The following is a 23,801-nucleotide window of genomic DNA, read 5'->3' as shown; positions in this document are numbered from 1 at the left end:
ATCTGGCATTGAAGTGACTGTTACTAAACTCTCCAGATCCCCCAGATGACTAACAAATAAGTGACAAATAGAATTCTTCCTCCTTCCTACTGCCCTTCTATAGTAATTGGATGCCCACTAATCTCTGGGTATTGGGTTCAAAGATAGGGATGACTTCAAGGAGGACAAAGCATAGCAGGCGGCAGGAATGACCAGGACATGACAGCACAGGCACAGGATGTCTGAGAGACGTCGTGGTTTGTCCAAAATGCTGTGGAGGCAGAATGGCAGGAGGATGACTAGGAAAACTCCCCCAGGGGAGCTGATGTCTCAGCTGGACCCAGAAGGTAACTGGAGTAGGAGTGGGAGAGTAGGGGTGAGACAAGCTGAGTAGAAAGGAGAGAAAAAAAGCCAGCAGCTGGCCATGTGGTCCACGCTGTAATTCCAGCGCTATGGGAGACGGAGGAAAGAGGATCCCGAATTCAACTCCAGCTTGGATAACTTAGCAATGCAGTGACATTCTGACTCAGAAATTTTTAAAAAAAATTTTAAAAAAGGAATGAGAATGTTGTTTGGTATGAAAATCTTGGTTTTCTTACTTATAAGTTTATAGCTTTTCTTGGTCGTGGGAATCAAACTCTTGCCTTTGCGCTGACCAAGCAGGTGCTGTGCCACTGAGTTATAACCCCAGCTCGAAGACCTTAGGTTTAATATTCAGTAAAGACAAGGGGGAGAAAAAGAGAATGAATGAAACAAAAGAAGACAGTCAGCTGGAGGCAGAGGAAATGTCACACGTGGAGGCCAGACCTTTGGGAGACCAAATCATCACTGTAGACCTTCTGCAGAAGCTTGGGGGATGGGGAAATGAAGGGGCTTCAGGCAGTGGCTGCAGAGCCAGGCTTCTTTACCGGTAATAATTTGCTGGCTGCTGCCCGGCCAGTTTTGCTCAGCCTACTGAGAAATGCATCCCTTCCCAGTGAGAGGGTCAGCAATCCCAAACCACTGGCTAAGCAGTTAAAATGCTGTCCATTCTCCAAAGTCAGAGTCCTGCTGACTACCGAGGCTGGCCTCGAACTCACGACCCTTCTGATTCGGGCTTTCCAGGAACTTACAGGTACACACCACTGTGCCCAGCCATATCTAACTTTAAAGCAGTATCTTCAGATCTTTCTGGTCTGTGTTCACAATGCCTTCCTGTGTGTGTGTGTGTGTGTGCGTGTGCACATGCACATGTGTGTGTTTGTGTCTGTGTGCATGCCTTTCCCTTATAAGAGTACCCGTTTGCAGTTAAGACCCAGCCAGATAATCTAAATAGTTACCATCCCAAACTCCTTAGTTTTTTTTGTTTGTTTTTTGTCTTTTGAGGCTGACCTTGAGCTCACTTTGTAGCCCAGGCTGGTCTTGAACTTGTAACAGTTCTCTTGCGTCAGCCTCCCGGGTGCTGGGATGACAGCTGTGCACCACCACATCTGCTCCAAACTCTAGTTTTATCACATCTTCACGCCCCTACTTTCCCTGCAAGGTAACATTTACAGATTCAGAGGTGGGAACCTGGTCCTCCTGTGACCACTGCTCATTCACAATACCGGTCTCCTTTGGGGCAGCTCGTTTTGATCTGGGAAGGACTTCTGGGTGCAGGGATGGCTTTTTCAACCTCATGACTTGGGCTGAGCGGAGGATGCAGTGCTGGGGAGGGCTAGAGTAGGAGTGAGGTACTCTTTCCTCAAGTTGTGTTGCCCCCTTGGCCTTGAACTCGTCTTCTGACTCACTGAAGGCTTGACCTCACCACCCTTCCCCACCCACCCTGCCCGGGTAGACTGGTCACACCATCTGGCACAGTGGGAGGCACCGTGGTGACTTCAGTGCTTGTCTCTGGGGTAGAACGTGCTGACCCCCAAGGCTCTGAGCATCTCACCTGTCGACGTGCCCTCGGCAGGTGCTGACTGAGCATCTGTCGGTTAGATGGGGCTGCACTGAAGCTGGGTGCAACCATCTCGGTAGAATGGTGCGATCATCCACTCTTCCCTGCTTTTAAGATCAAGACCAGCAGACTCACCCAACTGTACCCCCACCCTGGCTGCACTGGCCTGAGCCCTGGAATGAAACTTTCTCCCTCTCCATGAACCTGGAGGAGATGGACTTTTGTCCCTGGCTCATGCCTCTGTTGGACCCAACGCCGTGAGTAAACCCAAAGCAAATCTCCTTGTGGCCTGCCCTGGAAAGCTGTCTAAAAAAGGAGCTGTGGGGACTGCTAGTGGGTTGGCAGGAGGCAGAGGACCCCCGACAGTGGACTGGCTTGAAGCAGGGAGAGAACTAGCAAGCAAGCAAACCTCCATAGTTTGCTGGGCAGTGAGCTTTGAAACACAAACCCCCCTAGATGGTCACAGGCTGTTCCTCGCGCTGCTTGGCTCTGACTGTACATTAGTCACTCACCAGACTGTGGGCGTCCCAGGCTGAGTGTCCTCTGCATCCAGGCCACTCCTAGAAGCCTCCTCATGGCCGGATCTCTGCTGTGCCCCGTAAAGGGAAGTCAGCTATTGAAAGGAGAAGCCGAGTCCCTTAGAGGCTTTTACTAAGGAGCTGGGGACGGAAACTGTTCTTGTCGATGGAGTCACCCACCCGTCTAAAAATGTCACTCACTGGTTCTCATTTAGTAACCACGTTGATATAGTGCTATACAATTTCCAAGCACTTTCAGGAGGAATACTTTATTGTCCCCCTAAGATAAGAAATGAGGGACTAAGGATGAACTCAGGAGGACAGCAGTTTCCTAGCAAGCTCGAGGTCCTGGTTTCCAGACTCTGCTCCAAAAGATAAAGAAAAATATAAGGAAGTTACTTAAACACATTTTTTTCAGGACAAAAGCAAAATAAAACAAAAGTCTATTAAAAGAACAAAATAGTGTAAGGATCAGTAAGAATCCCTGGCTTCCCTATGATATTACAGTGATAAAGGAGAAGAAGTTAATTTCTTTGTGTTTTTGTACTGGGGACTGAACTAAAGCCCCGGGCATTGAATTACATCTCCAATTTTTGTTTTTAAGCTTTTAAAAATATTTTTTTTTTTTTAAATTTTGAGACAGGGTCTTGCTAAGGTGCTAAATTTCCCAGTCTGGGCTCAAACTTGAGATGCCTCTGCCTCAGCCTTCTAGAATGCTGGGATTGCACTTATGCACCATGCCAACATAAAGCAGTGTTTAAAAGAAAAGTGGGGTGTGACAGTGCCTGCTTGTAATCCCAGCACTCAGGGAGGCAGAGGGTAGTGGAAAGTTGAGGTCAGTCTGGGCTTCTTAGTGAGTTTGAGGCCAGCCAGAACTGTAGAGTGGAACTCCGCCTCAAAACAAACAAACAAACAAACAAACAAACACCCTCAGGTTTTCAGAAATCAAAGTAACACTGGTAAAGTTCTCCTTTTTTCTTGGGTTTCTCAAACATGTCTTATGACTCTAGTGCAGAAAGGTCAAGTTCCTTCCAGTGGTGTAGACAGATCCTTGGGGAGGCCGGGTGACAGAGTGGATTTTACCCTCAGCCTCTCAAAGCCGTCTGCATAGAGCTTGTCTCAAAATGAGAGTGTACAACAGTTTTATATGTCTTTTTAGTTTTAGGTGTCTATAGGAATATGTTTTGTTCTGTCCTGCTTTGTTCTATTTCTCCCAACCTCGAGCTTTCCCTGTCACTGTCCTGGAATCAGCATCTCCTCAAGAAGCCCTGGCTCTTCTTGGTAAGAACTGCTACTTAGAAAGGATAGAAATACATGTTAAGACTTACGCTTGAGTAAAACCTATAAACAGTTTATGAGAACTGATCTTATGACACGTGATGAAATGAACAAATACTTTGAAGGAAAAAAGGGGCACCACAGTACCCAGTGCTGATTCCGGAGTGTTATGATGTGAAATCCAGCAATATTATTAATCTTTGTTCAGAAGGATTTTAATCTACTAAGCTTTGTTAGGTCTCAACATAAATGAAGATATGGATGAAGTGTATAGGATTGATCGCCATATTACTAAGTTTTTATTAGATAGTTGAGCAGAACTATTTGCAGTCTCGCTGTTTGAATTCCCATTTATATGTTCCACTTTTGGATCTTGAACAATTATTTGTAAGAGGACAATATGTAAACATCAACAAGTGACTTATTACTGTTTATTTTTTTTCTTTGAAAGTATGTACTATCTCTACCCATTTTCCATTTTATTTTGTCTTTCTTTAAATAAAATTTTAAAAAAATGAGGGTGTGCCCATTCTTTGGACTCACGGTGCGTTATTTAACACTTCTTCATTGTTTAACAGCAATCCCAGGCCTGGAGAGCAGAGGCTCCAAATTTATTGATTCACAGTTTCATTTAAAATCAGCAGTTGAAGAGCCGGGCTTGGTGGCTCATGCCTGTAATCCCAGTATTTGGAGGGTGAGGCAGGGGACCAGCCTGGGCTACAAACTGAGCTAAAGGCCAGCCTGAACAGCCTAGCGGGACTCTGTCTCAAAAAGACAAAATTAATTAATTCATTAATTAATTTAAAAAATTAAAAAAAATAAAACTAACAGTTGAGAGCACTCCAGCACCTGGATTTTTTTTTCAGAACAGAACAATGTAAGCAACACAGTATTTCACCAGAAGACAACCCGTAATTAACAGTAACTACCACAATGTCTCTTTCTTTGAAATAGTTGAGTATAACTTCATATACAATAGTATCAAACATAACAAAATAGTATAAAAACATTCAAGAGAATGAGAGTATTACAGGGTATTCAGAACCAAATAACAGAAAACAAACAATGGCTACTATATTATCTCATTTTCCATAGGAAAATTTGTTTATACTATCATACATAATAAACTCCAATAAGGTACAGCATGGTAGAGCCAATGGAAACAGAAGAGCAAAAGCATGGTAGAACTTCAGAGTAAGATGATATTATATCAGTACTGGTTATTACAATGACTTGTTTCCCTCAAATTAGCTGTTCATACCATCACAGATAATAAAATCAAACAAACCCATTCCAACTAATAAATGTGATCATAATAAGGCTTCAAAACAATGCCATGGGGAATCATGATTACCATAAACTCTTACGTACTCTTACTATTTCTTACACTAGGGAGACTATATGGTATTTATACATGTGAGTTTGATTTATTTCAGGGTCTGGATTTTGATTTCTAAGTAGCAGTTCTTACCAAGAAGAGCCAGGACTTCCTGAGGAGATGCTGATTCCAGGACAGTGACAGGGAAAGCTCGAGGTTGGTTTATAACATGTTACGCCACAAGTACAGAAGTGGTCCAAGGTTAGTAGGAGTGTGTCAAAAAGACGTGAGCACCGGCCCAAAGGAGCTCCCAAGCCAAATCTGATGTAAAGAGTGCCCCTTGTGCCCTGCTGTGAAAGAATTTTTGGAGTGGTAAGAGTCAAATGAAAAAAATTCATGGTGAAACCTTAAATGATAGAGGGAAAAGGGGAAACCTGTTCCTCACCAAAGCGTGCTAACAGATAAGCATAGAAACAATGATACGATCTAGAAAAATACACCATGTTGTAACCTGTGATGTGATGGAAGATTCAGTTAGGAATAGCTAGTGTGTATGAAAGCCAATGGTGAAGGGTGGTCAGGGCATAGAATACTCACATTGTTTAAAAAAAGTATTTATTAATTACAGAGGGGAAGATGCCTTCCCCATCCAGACATCTGGTAATCACCACCTCTAACCAAGAATATGAGCTTCAAATTGCCAGTTACGTGTTGGTGTGATGTGTGACTCCTGGGGTAAGATGAGTAGGGGAGAACCCAGCCCAGCTTAGTCTTGTCGAAATGTTACCCGGGACAAGTCTGATGGCTCACACCTGTAATCCTAGATACTCAGGAGGCTGAGGCAGGAAGACTGCAAATGCATTCATCCGGAATGTGGGATATTCTGCATCCCTGTAAAGGATTTCATATCATGAATGTGAGAAGGAAATAAAAGAGTGCTCTATTTTAGGGAAAACTAGACAGACTTAACAGTCAAGTGAGATGCTTAAACCTGATTGTACTCTAAATCTAAAACAAAATGAAGGCAGGTATGGTGTGCATACCTGTGATCCCAACGCTCTGGGAGGCTGATGCAGAAGAATGACTGGTTCGAGTCCAGCCTGGGCAATTTCTCAACTTAGTAAAACCTTGTCTCAAAGATGAAAAATAAGGCTGAGGCAGGAGGATCACTGCAAGTTCGAGGTCAGCCTGGATTACATAGTGAGACTACATAGTGGCACAAAAACAAAAACGAAAAAGTAAAATATTTAAAACATTAAAAAAATAATTAAAATTTTTAATTTAGCTCAGTGGTGTAAACACCTGCCTGGCAAGCATGAAGTCATGAGTTTGATGCCCCTGTATCAAAAAGAAAAAGAAAAAATTTAAGAAGGGCTGGGGATGTGACTTGGTATGAAGGCCTAAGGTTCAATCCCTAGTACTGCGAATGAAACAGAACCTTGTGGGGGAAACACACACACACACACACACACACACACACACACACACACACATTACCTTACTCCTGACACATCTAGGTCTAATCACGTATCTGAGATTTTTGAAAACTCTTACTTTTATTAGTATTTATTAGTCTGTAGTTGCCTTCATCATGGGGAGTTGGTACATGGGCATAACTCATCTTCTTTCTTTTTATTCCCTTTCTCCCCTCCCCATCTTCCTCTCCCCCCATCTCTTGGTCCCCTCCTTTGGGAAATTGGAATATGGACTGGATATCAGATGCTGTCACACTTATTTCCATTTGCTTAGATGTGATTGGTTGTGGTGCTGGGATCACGGCAGAGAGTGTTCCTGTCCCTGGAAGACACGGGCATTTTTTTTTTTTTTGTCTTTTTGAAACAAGATATCACTGTGCAGTTCAGGCTGACCTTGAGTGCTGGCCTTGTAGCTGAGGTTGGTCCTGAACTTGAAACCATCCTCCTGTCTCAGCCTCCTGAGTGCTGGGATTACAGGCATGCACCACCATGACCAGCTAGACACGGGCATTTTAAAGCATGAGATAGCATGATGTGAAAAGTCTGCTTTTGGCTGGGTTAGCTAAAGGGGAAATGTGTGTAAATACAGGGAGTGGGTGAAGTGAGGCTGGGACTGCATGCACTTTGCTGGTCGGTGAATCCATTTGAGGGGACAGATGGATATTCCTTATATTATTATATTATATATTTATTTTGTGGTATTGGGGATTGAACCCAGGGCTTTCACACTTAGCTGCATCCTAGCCCTTTTTTATTTTGAGACAGAGTCTTGCAGAGTCAGTAATTTACCTGAACGGGGCTAAGAGCTTGCCATCCTCCTGCCTCAGCCTCCTCAGGACTGTGATAACAAACCTGTGGTTCCACGCCTGGTTTTCAGTGGGGTCATGGTTGATGTCCATGGCCCCCAGGACTCATACGTTTGCATTATGCATTTGTGATTGGTTCACTGTCTAGCCCTTGGATTGGGGGTGTGAGTACTACCCTGGCCTAGAGGTGGAGCAAGATATGATTTAATGGCAGGAAGAAGGCGTGTTTTGCTCTTTTGCTGGTTTCTGCCTTGCTGTTTGCAGCCACCACGCTGCCTTGGAGACAACTGAGTATGGACTGAAACCTCCAAAAACTGTAAGAAATAAACCTTTCCTTTCCCAACTTGGTGCATCAGGTATTTTGTCTCAATGATTAAAAAGTAAGTTAAGACAAGTGGGTTTTAAAATATTTAAATACTAAGAAACAAAAACATACGTGGTTATTAAGCCTTTCAATTTACAAAACACCTTAGGCTTCTTCCCAGGAGTGTCAATGGTTTTTGCAGAAATGACCCCAGACTTGAGCAGACTTTGTACAGCTGGAGCTGAGGTGAGGGGTGCAGGGCTTCTATGTTTGCTTTTGAGACAAAGTCTTGCTATATAGCTCAGGCTGGCTCCTGACTTACTCTGTCCTTCTTCCTCAGCCTCATGCATGCTGGGATTATAGGCATGCTCCAGGCAAGGTCTTTTTTTTTCTTTTATTTAAGGAGAAAAAGAAAAAAAAATAGAAAAAGGATACAAGTTATACAAAATTTCAGAAAACATAAACAGTAGGAAATCACTAGTTAATACATTACATATTGTTATCTTAGAAATAGTTGTTCAAGTTACAAAATTAAAGCATATAGAGTGGACTTTCAAACAGTGAGACTGGAAACAGTTTTGTTCAATGATCCAACAAAACTCAGTAATATGGTTATACACTTAAATATATATGTAGTTATATTCTTCAGAGCACTTTCTTTTCCTTTCTTTTGTACAATGATAATTACACATTTTGGGTTTTATTACTCCCACTGTTCTTATTACTTTTTTTGAAGAGAGTAAAACCAAATGTGACATATCAGATCAGAGTCAGTCAAATCAAAAGGATAGACATAATAGATAATGTAAAAACAAAATACAAGGTGATCAACAATGGTTACCATACTGCCTCTTGCTATCTTAAAAAGAATTGCCTACATCATCAGTTATAATAAAATTTAACAAAACAGTAAAGAATAAAACCAAGACACTGGAGACATTACAGGATTTTAAAAGAAGATAAGAGTCAACCAGGATGGGCGTCATAATGAATCTTATTGTCTAGACAATGTAAAACCATTCAAGAGAATGACAGTATTACAGGGTATTTAGAATCAACTAAAAGAAAATGAACAATGGTTTCTGTATAATCTCCTTGTCTATAAAAGTTTTTGCTTATATTATCACATATAATAAAATCCAATAGGATACAATCTGTTAAGACCGATGGAGACAGAAGAACAAAAGCTTGATGGGACTTCAAAGCAAGATGATACTAAGTCAGCACTAGCTACTATGATGTCTTATTTTCTCCAAAATAGCTGTTCCTACCATCTGATCTTCTCTGCCTCATTTCTGTTGAGCTCTTTTCCTGTCATTTGTTGTCAGTTTGTCTTCTTCATTTTGCTTTCTGTTCCATTCATTGTGGCCTCTCTGCCACTGTTTCTGAAGTCTTGGTATTTTCCTTTTTTAGAATATCCTGCATTATTCTCTGTAGAGTTGAATTGCAAATTCAACTAGTTCCTCTTTGTCCTGGAAGTACCTTGTTTTTCCATCAATTTCTAGGGACAGTTGTGCAGGATATATCAATCTTGGCTGGAGGTTGTTATCTTTCAAAGCTTGAATTATTTCCCCCCACGCTCTTCGTGATTTGATGGTTTGTGCCAAGAAGTCTGCTGTAATTCTGATGGGTGTTCCCTTGTAAGTGATCTGTTTCTTGTCTCTGATGGCTTTTAGTATTCTGTTCTTATATTGGATTTCTGGAATTTTGATTATCATGTGCCTGGGTGTAGGTGGCTGGGGTCCTGTATGTCTCACACATCTGAGTATCTTTACCTTTTGCTAAATTAGGGAAATTCTCTTGGATTATTTCTGTGAATAGCTTTTGTAGTCCATTTGTTTGTGTCCCTACTTCTTTTATGTTCTTAATTCTTAAGTTATAGATCCTCTTATCATATTCTAGCCTTTGTATTATTGCTGTTTGTTTTTTTATTTTTAAGAAGTTTTTCATTTCATGCTCCCATATTACAAATCTGCCCTCCAAATCAGATAATCTATCCTTAGTTCCTTTCAAGCTGTTATGCCAGCTTTCAGTAGAGTTTTTAGTTTCCTGGTAATCTCTTTGAACCTGCTTCACATATTTTATGTTTTCTCTATTTTCTCCATCAAACAATTCTCCCCTTTTTTTCTGTTCTTCCATTCCACCATCTGTTTTTTCTTGGGCGGTGCTTATCATTTCTCTAACTATTCTATGTATATCTTGCTTTATTTCATTAAATACTTCATTTTTAAACTCGGCTATGAGGCTCTGGAGATATCGCTTTATGTCTATTGGTGCCATATCTGATATTGCATGTTTTCTGTCTTCCTTTGCATTTTCCTTTCCTGGATCAGTGTTCTCAGGATTGAGGACTGAGGACCCTTTCTTGTTGCTTCCTCTTCCCATACTTTTTGTTCCTTCCATACAAGCGAATGTAGGAGGCCCAATTTTTTTCTCTTTTTCCATTATAGTTTATTTGAATTGTGCTGGCTAGATGTTCCTGCCCACTTCAGTGTACTAGGGAGACACAGACCTGGGTAGCCTCTGCTGGGCCTGCCCCTCCAGGTCAACCTACCAAAGGCTTTCCTGCTAGGGTGCACCTCCAGGCACTGGGACCTGGTTTGGGCTAGCCTACCAGGTCTTAGCAGTGTCACCCAGGCCAGGCACTCCCCACCAATCGCACTTGAGAGGGGAATATGCGGCTAATGTCACTGTAGCGTCCTGTTCTGGCAAGTCTGCCCCATCCCAGTATGTCCTTTGCTGGAGCCTCCTACTCTATGAAAGGGTCCCCGTCCGCTCACTCACCACAAGTCAATGTAGGGCTTCCTGCTAGTCCTGCTCTCAACTCCATTCACAGATTCCCACTCTTCAGAGCTTTCACACGTCTCTCTCCCTGCCCTGTAGATTTGGAAGCAGCAGCGGCAGCAGGAAATTCAAATTGCGGCTTCCAGTGGCGCGGGTTCTAGCTTCCCGTGTTATAGCACCAGGATTGGATTTCCAGTTGGTTTCTCTTAGCTTAGTTCATTCCTGGGTTGGCAGGATGTATCTTCCCTTGCTTAGGACTCCTCGTACTGCACCATTCCTGGATTTTAAGCGGCGTATCTCAGAGAGCCTCCGTAGCTGCTGCTATCTATCCACCATGTTCTCCCAGAAGTCCAGGCAAGGTCTTTTACTGGAAGAATCTCCAGCACTTGCAGTGAAACCCTTGAGGGAGGCCCCAAAGCCATTCAAGCAGTGTGGCATCTCCCCTTCCTGGTCACCTCACAGACTCCTGTACACGCCAGGGGAGGCCTCATTCAGACCGTCAGCATGACTGACCTTGGAAGTCTAAGTGAGGTGGCTTTTCCTCAGGATGCTCCCAGTGACAGCACTTTTTCTATAAGTTGGGTCTCAAGGGACCATCTGGTACGGGGTGCTTCCTCCCAGGATGGGTCTGCCTGTCTCCTGTGTTCGCCTTATTACAATGTGCCTCCCTCCAGCCCATTAAGCTCATGGTTTTACCTCTCTCTGGAGACAACGGTGCCCTAGATATTTGAAAGTCTATTTCTGGTCCCTTCTGTTTTCAGGAATGTCACTATTCCTCGCCTCCTCTGACTAACACTATCCCCCAGGGCCAATCCACTTTCCCACTTAGAAAGTGGCTCCCGGTAAAAGTACCAGCAAGTGCTTCATGGAAAGAAGTTCTGAGAGGCAGAGTGAGCCTTGATCCAAGACCTGAAGGCCACTCTGTGACCGGCACTAGTGCTGGGCTCGCTCTCACGTGTCAGTCTGTTTTAGGCAAAATGGACAGCTTGCCGGAATGCACCGAGCTACCAGTACCTGCACTCATTTCAATGCTGGCATCCTGTATTCCATAATGTCATCTCACAGGCTACCAAATAGCCTGGGAGACTAGTAGGAGCATAAGGTTACTTATCAGCAACTACTCATCAGGTGGTTTACATAAACTTTCTCCCAATCCTGATCACATCCATGCAAGGAAGCTTCTGTTTTCATTTTACAAATGAGAAAAACAAGACACAAGCTGAGCCTTACCTCCAATGCACCACTGGGAAGGACTAGAAGCTGAAATCCAAGCTCTTATCACTGTTGCTGATTCTCGTGAGTAATTTACAGTCAGCTGTACTATTTGCACCATAAGCACTGGCCAGTAGAAAATTAAATTGTCAATAGCTTTATTTTTTAACTGTAAACTTCCTTTCATCTCCAAATACATTTTGCCTCACTATCCTGTGTTTGCTCAAAACGTTTTTGGAGTGATTCTCTCTACCTGTGAGACCCCTGTGCAAGAATCATTGGCTGGAAATGAATTCAAGGCGATTTGTTACCTGTCCATCATGGAAGCTACTCAGCCCAAACATGTCAGTGTGTGATTCTGTTAAACACGCTGTTAGCCTGAAAGGGGAAGACGAGGCATCCTGGGAGCGGAAGTGTGGCCAACAATGGCGTCACTGACTTCAGGAATGCCAGTCCTTACATAATGGGTAGAGCCCGGGGTAACTGGGTGCTTAGATCTTTACGGTTTGGGACACAAAGATGAGCAAAAACATAATTTTAAAAAACTACTAGTGACTTAAGAATGGGGTGGCAGCATTTTTGCAGTGATCTATAAGTTAGTTTTTGTTGTAGATTGATCACCTGTCCTGATAACATTTTGTACAACACTTGTAATAGTTTTAAATATAACACTTCTAATCAGAGACAGTCCATTCTTCACATATGTTTGAATAAAGAACTTGAAATGTGACACATAGAGATAATGTGAGAATCTTTCATGTTTAAAACAATAAGGCTGAAAATATTGATTTGTTAGTAAAATTTACAGCAGAACTGACAAATAAGAGAGGTTTTACTTTTGTCAAAATAATATCTTGTGTTTTCTACTGTATTTTATTAGGTTTTGAAGTTTTAGAGCTTCATTCTTCCCTAGTTAGGATTTACTGAGGGAGCCATTTAAAAGTTTTATAATAAACTACTATGTAATCAGATATGTTGTGATATGTGATCTGACTTGTTTTTAGCTTATTGAGACAGGGTTTTGCTGTGTAGTCCAGGCTGGTCTTAAACTCACTATGTAGCCCAGGCTGGCCTTGAACTCATGGTAAACCTCCTGCTTTGGCCTCCCAAGTGCTGGGATTACAGTACAGTGTGGGCCACCACACTCAGCTACGCCTTTATTATTATTTTTAAAAATTTTATTATTGCATGTTTGCAGTGTATGCAGTTTAAAACCCCTTAAGGAGTGGTTACATGTACATGCCGTAGTTAGTTTAATTCCTTTCCTCTTTTATCTCCCGCCCTGCTTCCTCCTTCTCCAATTCCCCTACTTTTCATTCTTGCTGTGTTAACCTAAGCTCATGTTGTGGCGTCTGATGTTTACATTAATTGGGGCTATTAGGCTCCTGCTCAGAGCACATCTTTAGGCTACTTACTTCTTCCCCCTTGCCTCCTCCTCACTCCTGTGTTTTTTTTCCTTTTCCTCTTGTCTTTCCATGGCGAGAGATCCGTCTTTTCATCCCGTTCTATCCATTATTATTCTCTTTGTACTCTGCCTTACTCAAACAAGAGATATAGCATGATATTTAAGCTTGTGTGTCTGGTTTTCTCTCACTCAACATTATATTTTCAAGGTGCCCTCATTGTCCTACAAATGTCTCAATGCTACCCTTCTTTATAGCACAGTAATATTGCAATATATATAGATACATTTTCATTATCCACTCACCTGTTGATGGGTGTACAAGCTGTTTCCAGGGTGTAGCTTTTATGAGTTGTGTTGCTATAAACCTTGGTATGCCTATATTGCTGTAGTACGATGTCTTAAGCTCTTTGGAGGAAGCAGGGGGATTGCTGAGTCGTGTGGACTTTCTAATTTCAGTTTTTTGAGAGATCTCCTTATTGATTTCCATACTGGTTGTCCTGATTTGCATTTCCACCAATCGATGAAGGAAGGTTCCTTTTTCATGACAGCCTCATCCGCATTTGCTATTGTTTGATTTCTTATTGATTGCCATTCTTTCTGGAGTAAGGTAAAATCTTAGTGTTGTTTTAATTTGCATGTCTCTAATGACCAAAATCTGATAGAGTTTTGCATGTATATTCATTGAGGAGCATTATTTTACATATTCGTTCACCATTTGCATTTCTTCTGTGATGTGTCTGTTCATTTCCTATTTCTTTACTTGGTCTTTCATTTAGGTAGCTTAGGTTGTATTTTTTTTTTTCCTAGTTCTTTGTATATTCTAGATGTTGGTCCTCTGTCTGAGGAGTAGCTAGAAAAAGAATTTTTTTCCCCATTCTACTCTCTCTCTGCTCTACTGATTGGTTCTTTGCTGCATGGAAGTCTTGTAGTTCTGTATAATCCTATTTATTGATTCTTGCTGTTATTTCTTGTACAACTGAGGTTCTGTTCAGAAAAAGTATTTCCTACACCCATGTCTTCAAATGTTTTATTTATTTTATCTTCTGATAGGCTTAATGTTTCTATGTTAATGCTTAGATCTTTGATCCATTTTTATCTTAATTTAGTATATGGTGAGAGACAAGAGTCCAGTTTCAACCTTCTGCACACAGATAACCAGCTTCCCTAACACCACCTGAATAGGCTATATTTCCTCCAACGTAGGCTTTGGGCCCCCTGTCAAGGATCAAATAGCTGCATATGTCTGGGGGAGGTTTCTGTAGCCTCTGTTCTGTTCCATTGGTCTACATATCAGTTTTTGTCCTGGTACCATGCTGTTTTAATCACAACTACTTATAGGATGGCTTGAAGACAGGTCTTACTGTGCCTCCTGCTTTGCTCTTGTCTTAAATTGCTTTTGCTATTCTGGTTTCACGTGAATTTTAGGAATTTTAAATTAGATTTGTTAAGTATGCTACTTGTATTTTGATTGGGACTTCACTGAATCTGTGCAAGTTTTGAAGGATGGGCATTTTGATCATAATGATTCTGCCTAGCCAGGAGCAGGAGACATCGTTCCATTTTCTTATGTCTTCTTCGATCTCCTTTTTCAGAGTACTGTAGTGTTCTTACGGAGGTCTTTCACATACTTGGTTAGACTAATTCCTGGGTATTTCATGAATGGTACCATTCATGAGTGGTATTATTTTAATAATTTTCTCTTCTTCCCATTCATTGTTGGTCTGCACAAATGCTCATGATTTTTGTGTGTTGATCTTGTATCCTGCTACCTTGCTGAAGTTTGTTACTAATTCTAAGGGGTTTTTTGGTGGAGTTCTTTGGGTCTTTTATGTAGAGTATCAAGACATCTGCAAATGATAATTTGAGTTCTTCCTTTCCCATATGTATCCCTTTCATATCTTTCTCTTGCTTACTTACTCAGGGTAATGTTTCAAGTACTATATTGAATAGAAGAGATGACAATGGACTTCTCTGTCTTGTTCCTGATTTTAGGGGGAATGTTTTTAGATTTTCGCCATTTAATATGATGTTGACTATTGGTTTGTCATATATAGCTTTTGTGTTACCCTTCTATACTTGTTTTTTTTTCCAGAGTTTTTAATCATGAAAGGTTGTTGTTGAAGTTTTTCTGCATCTATTGATGTGATCATATGGTTTTTGACCTTGCTTCTGTTTATGTGACATATTATATTTACTTGACTTACATATGTTTAACTGTCTTTGCATCTCTGGGGTGAAACCTATTTGATCATGATATATGATCTTTTCGATAATGTGCTGCATCCTGTTTGCCAATATCTTATTGAGGACTTTGCATATATGTTCATTAAGGGGACTGGCCTATGGTTTTCTTTTTTAGTTGGATCTCTATTCAGTTTTGGGATCAGGGTGATACTGCTTTCATAAATGATTTTAGGAGCATTCCATCCCTTTCAGCTTCTTTGAAGAGCCTGAGGAGTATTGGTGATATAATAATCTTAAATATTTTATAGAATTCAGCAGGGAATTTGTCAGGTCCTGGGCTTTATTCAATTGGTAGATTCTTTATTACTGTGTGAATTTCATTATTTGTTATTGGGTTGTTATCTATTTATGCCTTTGTGGGTTAGTTTTATGTGTCTAGGAACTTGTCCATTTCTTTAAAATTTGTTAATTTGTTGTAATATAATGTTTTAAAGTACTTACTCTTTTAAATTTCCAAAGTCACTGTTGTGATTTCACCTTTTTAATTTCTGATTGCATTGATAGGAAGTTTTTCTTACTTTCTCTTGGTAAGCCTGGCTAAGAGCTTATCTAATTTATGTATTCTTTCAAAGAAACAGCTGTTTGATTCATTGATTTTTTAAAAACATTTTTCTGTCTCAATATCATTGATTTCTGCTCTCATCTTTATAATTTCCTTCCTTCGTTTTGGTTTAGGCTTGTGTGTTGGTTGTTTCTTAGCTATGTTAAGATTTCTAATATGATTGTCTGTTTGACCTACTTTGCCACTTTTAATCAGTTTTAGTTTGAAATTTACAATGTCTGACATTAGAATTCCTACTCCTCCTTGTTTTTGGTGTTCTGGTACATGAAATACTGTTTGTATCTTTTAATTTTCAGTCTATGAATATCTTTTTGGAGTAGATGACTTTCTCTTTCTCTCTCATTCTTTCGTGTGTGTGTGTGTGTGTGTGTGTGTGTGTGTGTGTGTGTGTGTGTGTATGTGTGTGTGTGTGCTGGGAACTGAACCCAGGGCCTTGTGGATGCAAGGTAAGATCTCTACCTCTGAACCACATTCCTAGCTCTTAGATGAGTTTCTTGAATGCAACAGATTGTTGGACTGTTTCTTGACCCAGTAGAGCAATCTGTCTTTTGATTGGAGGGTTGAGGTCATTAACATCGAGAAATATTACTGAAATGTGTTGGCTATTCACTACCATTGACCTCATGGTCTGTTGGTGTTGCCTTTTTTCCCCCTGACTTTTTTTGTTATTGTCTACCCATAGGCCTTACTAGTCTCTGTGTTTTTAGCTGGGTCTGATTCATTGTTTCTGTGGAGAATACTATTAAGTATTTCCTGAAAAGCTGGTTTAGCTCTCTTATATCCTCTGAGCTTATCTTTTTCAAGGAAGTACTTGGTTTCTCTATGTATTTTGAAGAATAGCTTTGTTGAGTAAGTTAATCTGGGTTGAAAGTTATTTGCTCTTAGGGTTTGAAATACTTCACTCTAAGCCCTTCTGGTCATCAGAGATCATGTTGAGAAGTCTGCTAGGTTGCCAAGTGGTTTACCTTTATATGTGATTTTTTTTGTTTGTTTTTCATTGGTTGCTTTAAAGTTCTGATTTTTAAAATTTTGTTTGTTTGCTTTTGAAGGATATCTGGTAGTTTAAAAATGATTTATTTTGGAAGGCTTCTTTTTTCATCATAATTGTTGTTCTGCAAGCATCACTGACTTGTGAATGCTTTCCTTGTATTTGGAAAATTTTCTTCCATGATTTCCGTAAGTTAGTGACTTCTTTGGTGTCTTCGAGCTTTTCTCTAACCCTAATTTGCCTTAAATTGGCTTCTTGTTGCTGTCTAGTAGCTGCTGAATGGTCTTTTCTTGTTCTCACATTTCCTTTTTGGCTTCTTTGAATTCTTCATCATAATTCACTATTTTGTCCCCAGTATCAGACAGTCTGTCTTCACATTGGTCATTTCTGCAGTATGTGACTTCTATACAGTTTTTTTATGTCAGGCAATTCTGCCCGACGTCTTTTCAAGGATTCTATATCCTTGTTGAATTTCTCATTCAAAATTTGAACTGTTTTGGTTAGCTGGTCCAGTTTTTATCTATTTCCCCAAAATTCACCATTGGCATATTGAGTAAAATTGCTGTGAAACTTTGAAATCATCTATTTTCTTTTATAAACTTTCCATAGATTTATGCTACTCAGTATTTATTTTCTTCTCTCTTTGTGTTCCCTTGCTGTGTCTTGGAAGCATTGGGAGGTGGGGTTCAGAGATCTATTTCCTTGCTTCCCCATTCTCCTATGTGTATCTATTTTTTTTTTTTTTTTTTTTTTTTTGGTCCTGGGGATTGAACTCACGACCTTACACTTGTCGGGCAGGTGCTTATGCCGCTGAGCTAAATCCCCCACCCTTCTATGTTTATTTTTTAAATTATGTACGGTCCCCTCTTTTTCCTCTTCTTTTCGGGGAATGTGATAGTTTGCATCTAGATGAACTCTGAAAGCCTCATGCAGTCATGGGAGGGAGGCCTTTCAGAGGTGGCTGCATCTAGAGTTTTCGATTTACTCATGGTTCAACATTGGGATTAAGGGTTTGAGTGCTACACCTGACTGAGGGTGAGTAACCTGCTCACAATGTAAGGGACAGAAACAGACTCTCCCTGGCCTTGCTTATCGCTTTTGCTTTCTTCCACCCACCTTGAACTATTTCCTCTCTGGGATGTCTCTCTGCCAAGCCACCCTGCCTTGGAGTCAGCTGATCATGGACTGAAACCTCTAGGTTCTTTGCTCGTATTAGCTCGTTTTACATCTGCTGTAAGCTTTGTAACTATTGTTTGTCAAAGTTCTCATGTTTTAAGGTGCTGGCCACAGAGGCAATGGGATTGTAGTTGGCAGTGGGCTCTGCAGGAAGCTAGCCTAAGGGCCTGTCTTTCTAAGTCTCTGGTATTGCTCCAGTTTGGCAAGGAGTTTATGATGCAGTACTGACTCCGGCTGCCTGTTACATCCCCTCCAGCGAGGCATCTAACGAATCTGACCATGCCTGGGGGAAGGTAGGTGTGAGGAACACAACTAGAGACGGTTAATTAGCAGTGCCTTTGGGGAAGAAAGGAATACATTTGGGGGCAAGGGGGAAGCTCGTAACATGGAAGAGTCACTTGTGTCAATCTGCCAAAAAATAGGTACCTAGTGTCGTATATATATGGATTCTTATGCTTGATTGCATCACAGGAAAAAACCCTTCCAGAAGACTTAGCTGTTAGATACCTTCTGAATCTGGCTCTTTTGTCTCTGACTTCACAATATTTTCCAGCTTCCATTTGCAAAGTAGCTAAACTGCTTAGAATGGGCTTGAATTTGGAGTCCTCCTGCCTCAACCTCCCAGATTGTTGGGATTAAAAGTATGTGCCATCAAAATGGATCTTTGTCTGTCTTTCTGTCTTTATTTTTTTCCAGTTCTTTTGAGATGAGGTCTTGCTATGTAGTTCAGGCTGAACTCATGGTGATCCTTCTGCCTCAGCCTTCCAAGATCTGGGATTATACATGTGTGCCACTATGCCTGTCTGTCTGTCTATCTACTTGTCTATCTACTTTTCTTGGTGGTTGCTGTTTTTGTTTAATTTTGTTTTGTTTTGTTTTAAAACAGAGACTCATTATATATATCCTGGGCTGGCCTTAACTATTGATCCTCCTACCTCAGCCTCTAAGTGCTGGGATTACAGATGAGTGACACCACACCCAGCCTTTTGAATATCTCAATGGTCAGTTAGTTGAATCCATGGATTTAGAACTCATGAATGCTACCCACTCTAATCATGAAATGCCTGCTAGCCTCTGGATTTCTCCCCTGCTCTAATCTTGCTTATTTTTAAGGATGCCTGCAGCGTTCCTCTTCCAGCTGAAGCCGGCTGGATCTAAAATGGCTGCCAAGGTAACCACCAGACAGACTCTACCTCCACTGCAGTTCTATCTGCCTGCAGACTGACACACAAACCCTAGTGCCATGAAGGGTGACTACTGCCATGGTAAGCACTAAAAGAGCTTTAAAAGGAGTGACAGATCTTGCCTGAAGTCCCTGCAAACCTCCACTAGTTCGCAGAAAAGACATGAATGTTCTTCCCCCTTACTAACCTATTCTCTCTCACTTCTTCTCAACCTCCGTTTCTCTACAATCTCTCACCTGCTAGAAGGTTGAGAAGTTGATCCGTGAGGGGCTCTTCTCAGTCAGCGTTCACTATATCCCAGGCTGGCCTCAGACTCCAGACCCTCCCGCCTGAACTTCTCAGGTGCTAGGATCCAAGAGACTGGTGTAATTTCTTAATTTCTTAGTTTCATCATCCATGTTTCTTCTTTTTTTACTAATTTTGAGGCAGGTCTTGCTGGGTAGCTCAGGCTGGTCTCGAACTTCAGTGCTTCTGCCTCCGGCTCCCAAGTGCAGGGGTTGTAGCCTGCATCACTGTGCCTATCACTGCCTGTCCTTGGGCAAGAATGAAAGAGTTGGTTGTTATTTGGTTGACGGTTGGTCTTGTTACTGGTTCTACAATTCCCAAGGAGTAAAAGGACCCACACTGAGGTCGGAAATTGGTAACAGATTGGAGTTCTCTGATTAAAGGAGTGGCCATTGCAGTCAAAACTCTAAACTTTTCTAGTTGGAGTGACTAGTGCTGTTTGAACTGGAAAAGTAAGACTCTTAAACCTTTAGTTTCTACATAGATAAAACAGGGATGAAAGTGGCTGTCCTCTTGAGTCTGCCATGATGATTTTAGTAAATGATGGAGGTCTGTGCAGCTCAGCCTGGCACATGGAGTCGCGTAGACCTTGGCAACAGCAGAAGTGACATTAACTCGTCATGTTAAAAGGGTTATAGAAAATAAAACAAGTGAATAGAAAGAGTACATGGAAGAGGGTGCTTCAGCTAGGCTGAGCAGGTGACATATCAGTGAGGTGATCCTGAGTACGTGTGAGTGTATGTGTGCATGTGTTCTTGGGGACTGAACTCAGGTCTTCACATTGAGTGGCATCTCTAGCCCCATTTTTTAATTTTTTATTTTGAGACAGGGTCTTACTAGCTTGTCCAGGTGAGATTCAAATTTGGGACCCTTCTGCCTCAGCCTCCTTAAATGCTGACATTACAAGCATGAACCACTATGCTCAGGTACAAAAAGATTTTTTTTTTAAATGCTACCTAAAGGGAAGTGAAGATTAAAATGAGGTAGTACATAAAAGTGCAATGCAGACTGTAACATCCCCAAAAGGTAAGATAGCACATCACTCCACTCATATTGGAAATAAAACTATTACATGCATTGATTCTTACATTCTTTGATTTTCTTTTTCCTTGCTTATGCAAGATTGATGAAATCTGGCTGTGAGCCTGCAGCTGGATGGGTGTTGGCAAGGCTCCTCGTGTGGGGTTTTACAGGGTCATAGCCATTGTCTCACGGTGGCCCTGGGAAGTTGGCAGTGTTGTTGCCTTTGTACAGATAGGAAGTCAGGAGTCACTTTTAAGGCCTGAGATCACTCCATTGCCAGTGGAAACTCCTTGAGGGTGAGCTGTTATTTACAAAGGGTCTTGGAGTTGTTCATCAAAGTATTTTTTCCCCACTTGCTAAAGTCTCCAGTTCACAGGCTGGTGAAGTTCCCATCACAAGAATGAAGACAAGCTGGGCCCAGCCAGGCTGGCTTCCCGCCCCATGTGGGGTGAATCTGGCTTCTTGAGTTCCAGGGAACAGTGTACAGCCATCACTAAAAGAAGTGAATGTATTTCAGGAGCCTAGGGGTCATGACCTGATAGTGTGACACGGGACTTAAAGGCAGACTGTCTGGAAGGACATGTGGCTGCCATAAGAGGAGTCACCCTTGACAGTGGGCTTGGGTCAGCTAACTTGCTGACTACCAGTGGTAACAGGATTAGAATGGGAGAGAGGACAAAGGGGAAGGGAAAGCAGGTACAAGTGAAAACAGACGCTGGACTCCTGTGCCTCTGAATTCTGCATTTGCCTGCTCTGAAACCTGGGAAGATGTTGCTTTACGGTTTCTAATCTCACCGGCCAACAACTATAGAAGGAGAGCTGGGGGAGCTGGAGCTGGTTTTGCAGGAATGATGGGTAAAGAATGGAAACAAGTAAATGTCTTGAAATACCTGGAAACTTCAGATCTCCCAGGCCCATCGGGAGGGACAAAAGCCAGTGAAAGAAGTCCCCAAAGACCAGGCTTGAGATAGGGGATTAGGGTGAGGCCAGCTGGCTGGGCAAGTGGGTGTGACCTGTCAATCACGGGGATCCCAGACACAGGCAGGACAAACAATTCCAAGCGCTGCTTCTGGAACCAATCAGAAAGTGCTGTCTTCAGTTCTAGAGGGAAACCAAGCAGGCTTTTGATAGGATGACCTGAGGAGTGGGGAAATCCAAAGACAGCCACCATTGGCTTGGTGGCCACTGTGCCCTCTCTCAGTGGCTGGCTCTCACTCTGCAGAGCATACGTCTTCCCTTCCCTTTAGTAAATGTAAAATCTCAATATCCTTTGTGCTTGTTTTGTCCATTTCTTTGTTCAGGACAGTGAGAACCTGGAAAGAACCTATAAAAGGAGCTCACGGTACTCCCAGAATCCTGATAATAGGGTTGCACCACCCACAAGACAGGAGGGAGAGGGTGAGAGAGGAAGAGGAAAAGAAAGGTGGGAAGAGGGGTGTATTGGCTGCTTTTCCCATTCCCTTATGCCTCAGCTGCTTGGGTACTTGTAGGACCACAGTAGGATGTGAAGAGGGAGGTGTTATACAGCCAAGGAGGACCACAGCTGGCAGGGGATGGTGTGGGCTGATGGATGCCGTGCAGAGAGCACAGGTTGGAATCAGGGAGCGAAAGGGCTGAGGGGGTGGCAGGATGAATAAGCGGGACCATCTTTCCTCCCACCAGGCCAGCTTCCTTTTTCTCCTTCTCAAGTTCAAAGATCAGTGTTTGAGGGGTCTGGTGTTTGGCCTGGGTTCTGTTTCCTTCCTGCCGTGTGACTGTGGAGGAAATCGCTGAGCCACTGGCCCTCAGATTCTTCACCTAGGAAATGGACAGGACATTCCTGAAAGCAGAATTACTGAACAGTTGTGAAACATCTTGAAACCTGCACTGTGCACCCTTGAGCACTACCCTTGGGGCTGTCTGGAAAAGACCGGAGGGCTTGATGGTGGGTGACACAGAAAGGAGGCTGGTTTCTTTGCATTTATCCCAGCCTTGGCCTTCGCACTGGGTGTTGTAACTTCTGCTCCCAGCTCAGCTTCTGATCATGAGTTTCCCGGAGCTCCTGGTCATTCATTTTCTTTAACTCCTTCCCCTCGTCTCAGTTACACTTAAGCAGTGCAAACCCAGAGGAGCGGACAAGGAAGGCCTGATGATATCCGAAGCATTTGAACACCACATAGGAGTATACACAGCTGTGCCTCACTCGTGCCCCCACGTGAGCCTTCTAGAGAGGCTGCTGCCATTGTTACCCCATTTTGCAAGAGGAAGCTGCGACGTGGTTAGCTCGCCTGGTTAATTCACAGTCATGCAGCTTGTATGTACCAGACCTGGGGCTGGACCCCAAAGTCCAAATCTTGGACCTTTCCCCAGTTAGAAGGAAGCGAAAGCGTGCTTCTCCGGGCTTCCACAAGCCTTGTCCAATCCAAACTTCACCTTTAGTTTTTCAAGGAAATTCAGGATCATACACAGTAGGGGAAAAAGAGAAAAAGCCACACAGCATCTCTTGGTACTCAGAGCACTCACGGAAACAGAAAGTTGCAGTGAGAATAAATGCAAGTGTTGGTCTTTCCTACCTGGCCCAATTCAGAGAGTCAGGTGTGTAGAAACGCATGAGTCCTTGTTGCTAATGCCTTTCTTCCTCCAAAATAAAAGGACAGAACTGGAAAATGTCACCATGTGGCTTAGAACCCCATAGAACAGATGTGAGTTCAGTTCCCCACACATGTTAAAGACCACTTGAAGACAGCCTTTCCTTTTATACCTTTCCTAAGACAATGGGAATGTGACTCAGAAGCCTGGAATATTGTTAATATAAAAGGACTGTTATGCTGTTGATTGACTCAGGAACAGTTTGCAGTTAACAACGTGTTCAGTGAAGAATGTTCTGCTAAGGATGCAGAAAAATCAAAACGGTCAGCATGACACCACCTGAGCCCTCTCTGCAGGACAAGACATCTGATTTTATTTCCAGGACAAATTCTTTGGATCACATCGTACTCACCTGGATCTTCAAGCCTATCCTTGAGATAATGTTGAACTTATTTTCTGTTCTTGAGAATAAAACCTTAAAAATGCCCCAGTTTCTTTTCTTAGATCCTTTGCCTGGTTTACTTATTGCTTATGCCAAGAAACCATGCCGAACCTTCCTTGTACTATTGCTGAAAAATTCTCTTCTCTCTGAACCCTGTCATTTCTCTCTAGACCCTCACAATGGCCTGTGACAGAGCGGCACCGAGGTCCCCCTGCTGAACTGAACCAAGATGCAGAGGCAGGGTTTTGAGCCTGGATGGCACCCGTGCTTGTCTAGAGAGATTCAGGGCTGTCACATAACTGCTGCCTTGGAACAAGGACCTAAGGATC

The sequence above is a fragment of the Cavia porcellus genome, unplaced genomic scaffold (genome assembly GCF_034190915.1).
Source record: "Cavia porcellus strain 051 isolate PalLab524CR breed Dunkin Hartley unplaced genomic scaffold, mCavPor4.1 scaffold_9, whole genome shotgun sequence".
NCBI classification, from domain to species: Eukaryota; Metazoa; Chordata; class Mammalia; order Rodentia; family Caviidae; genus Cavia; species Cavia porcellus.
This window is presented reverse-complemented; position numbering follows the sequence as displayed.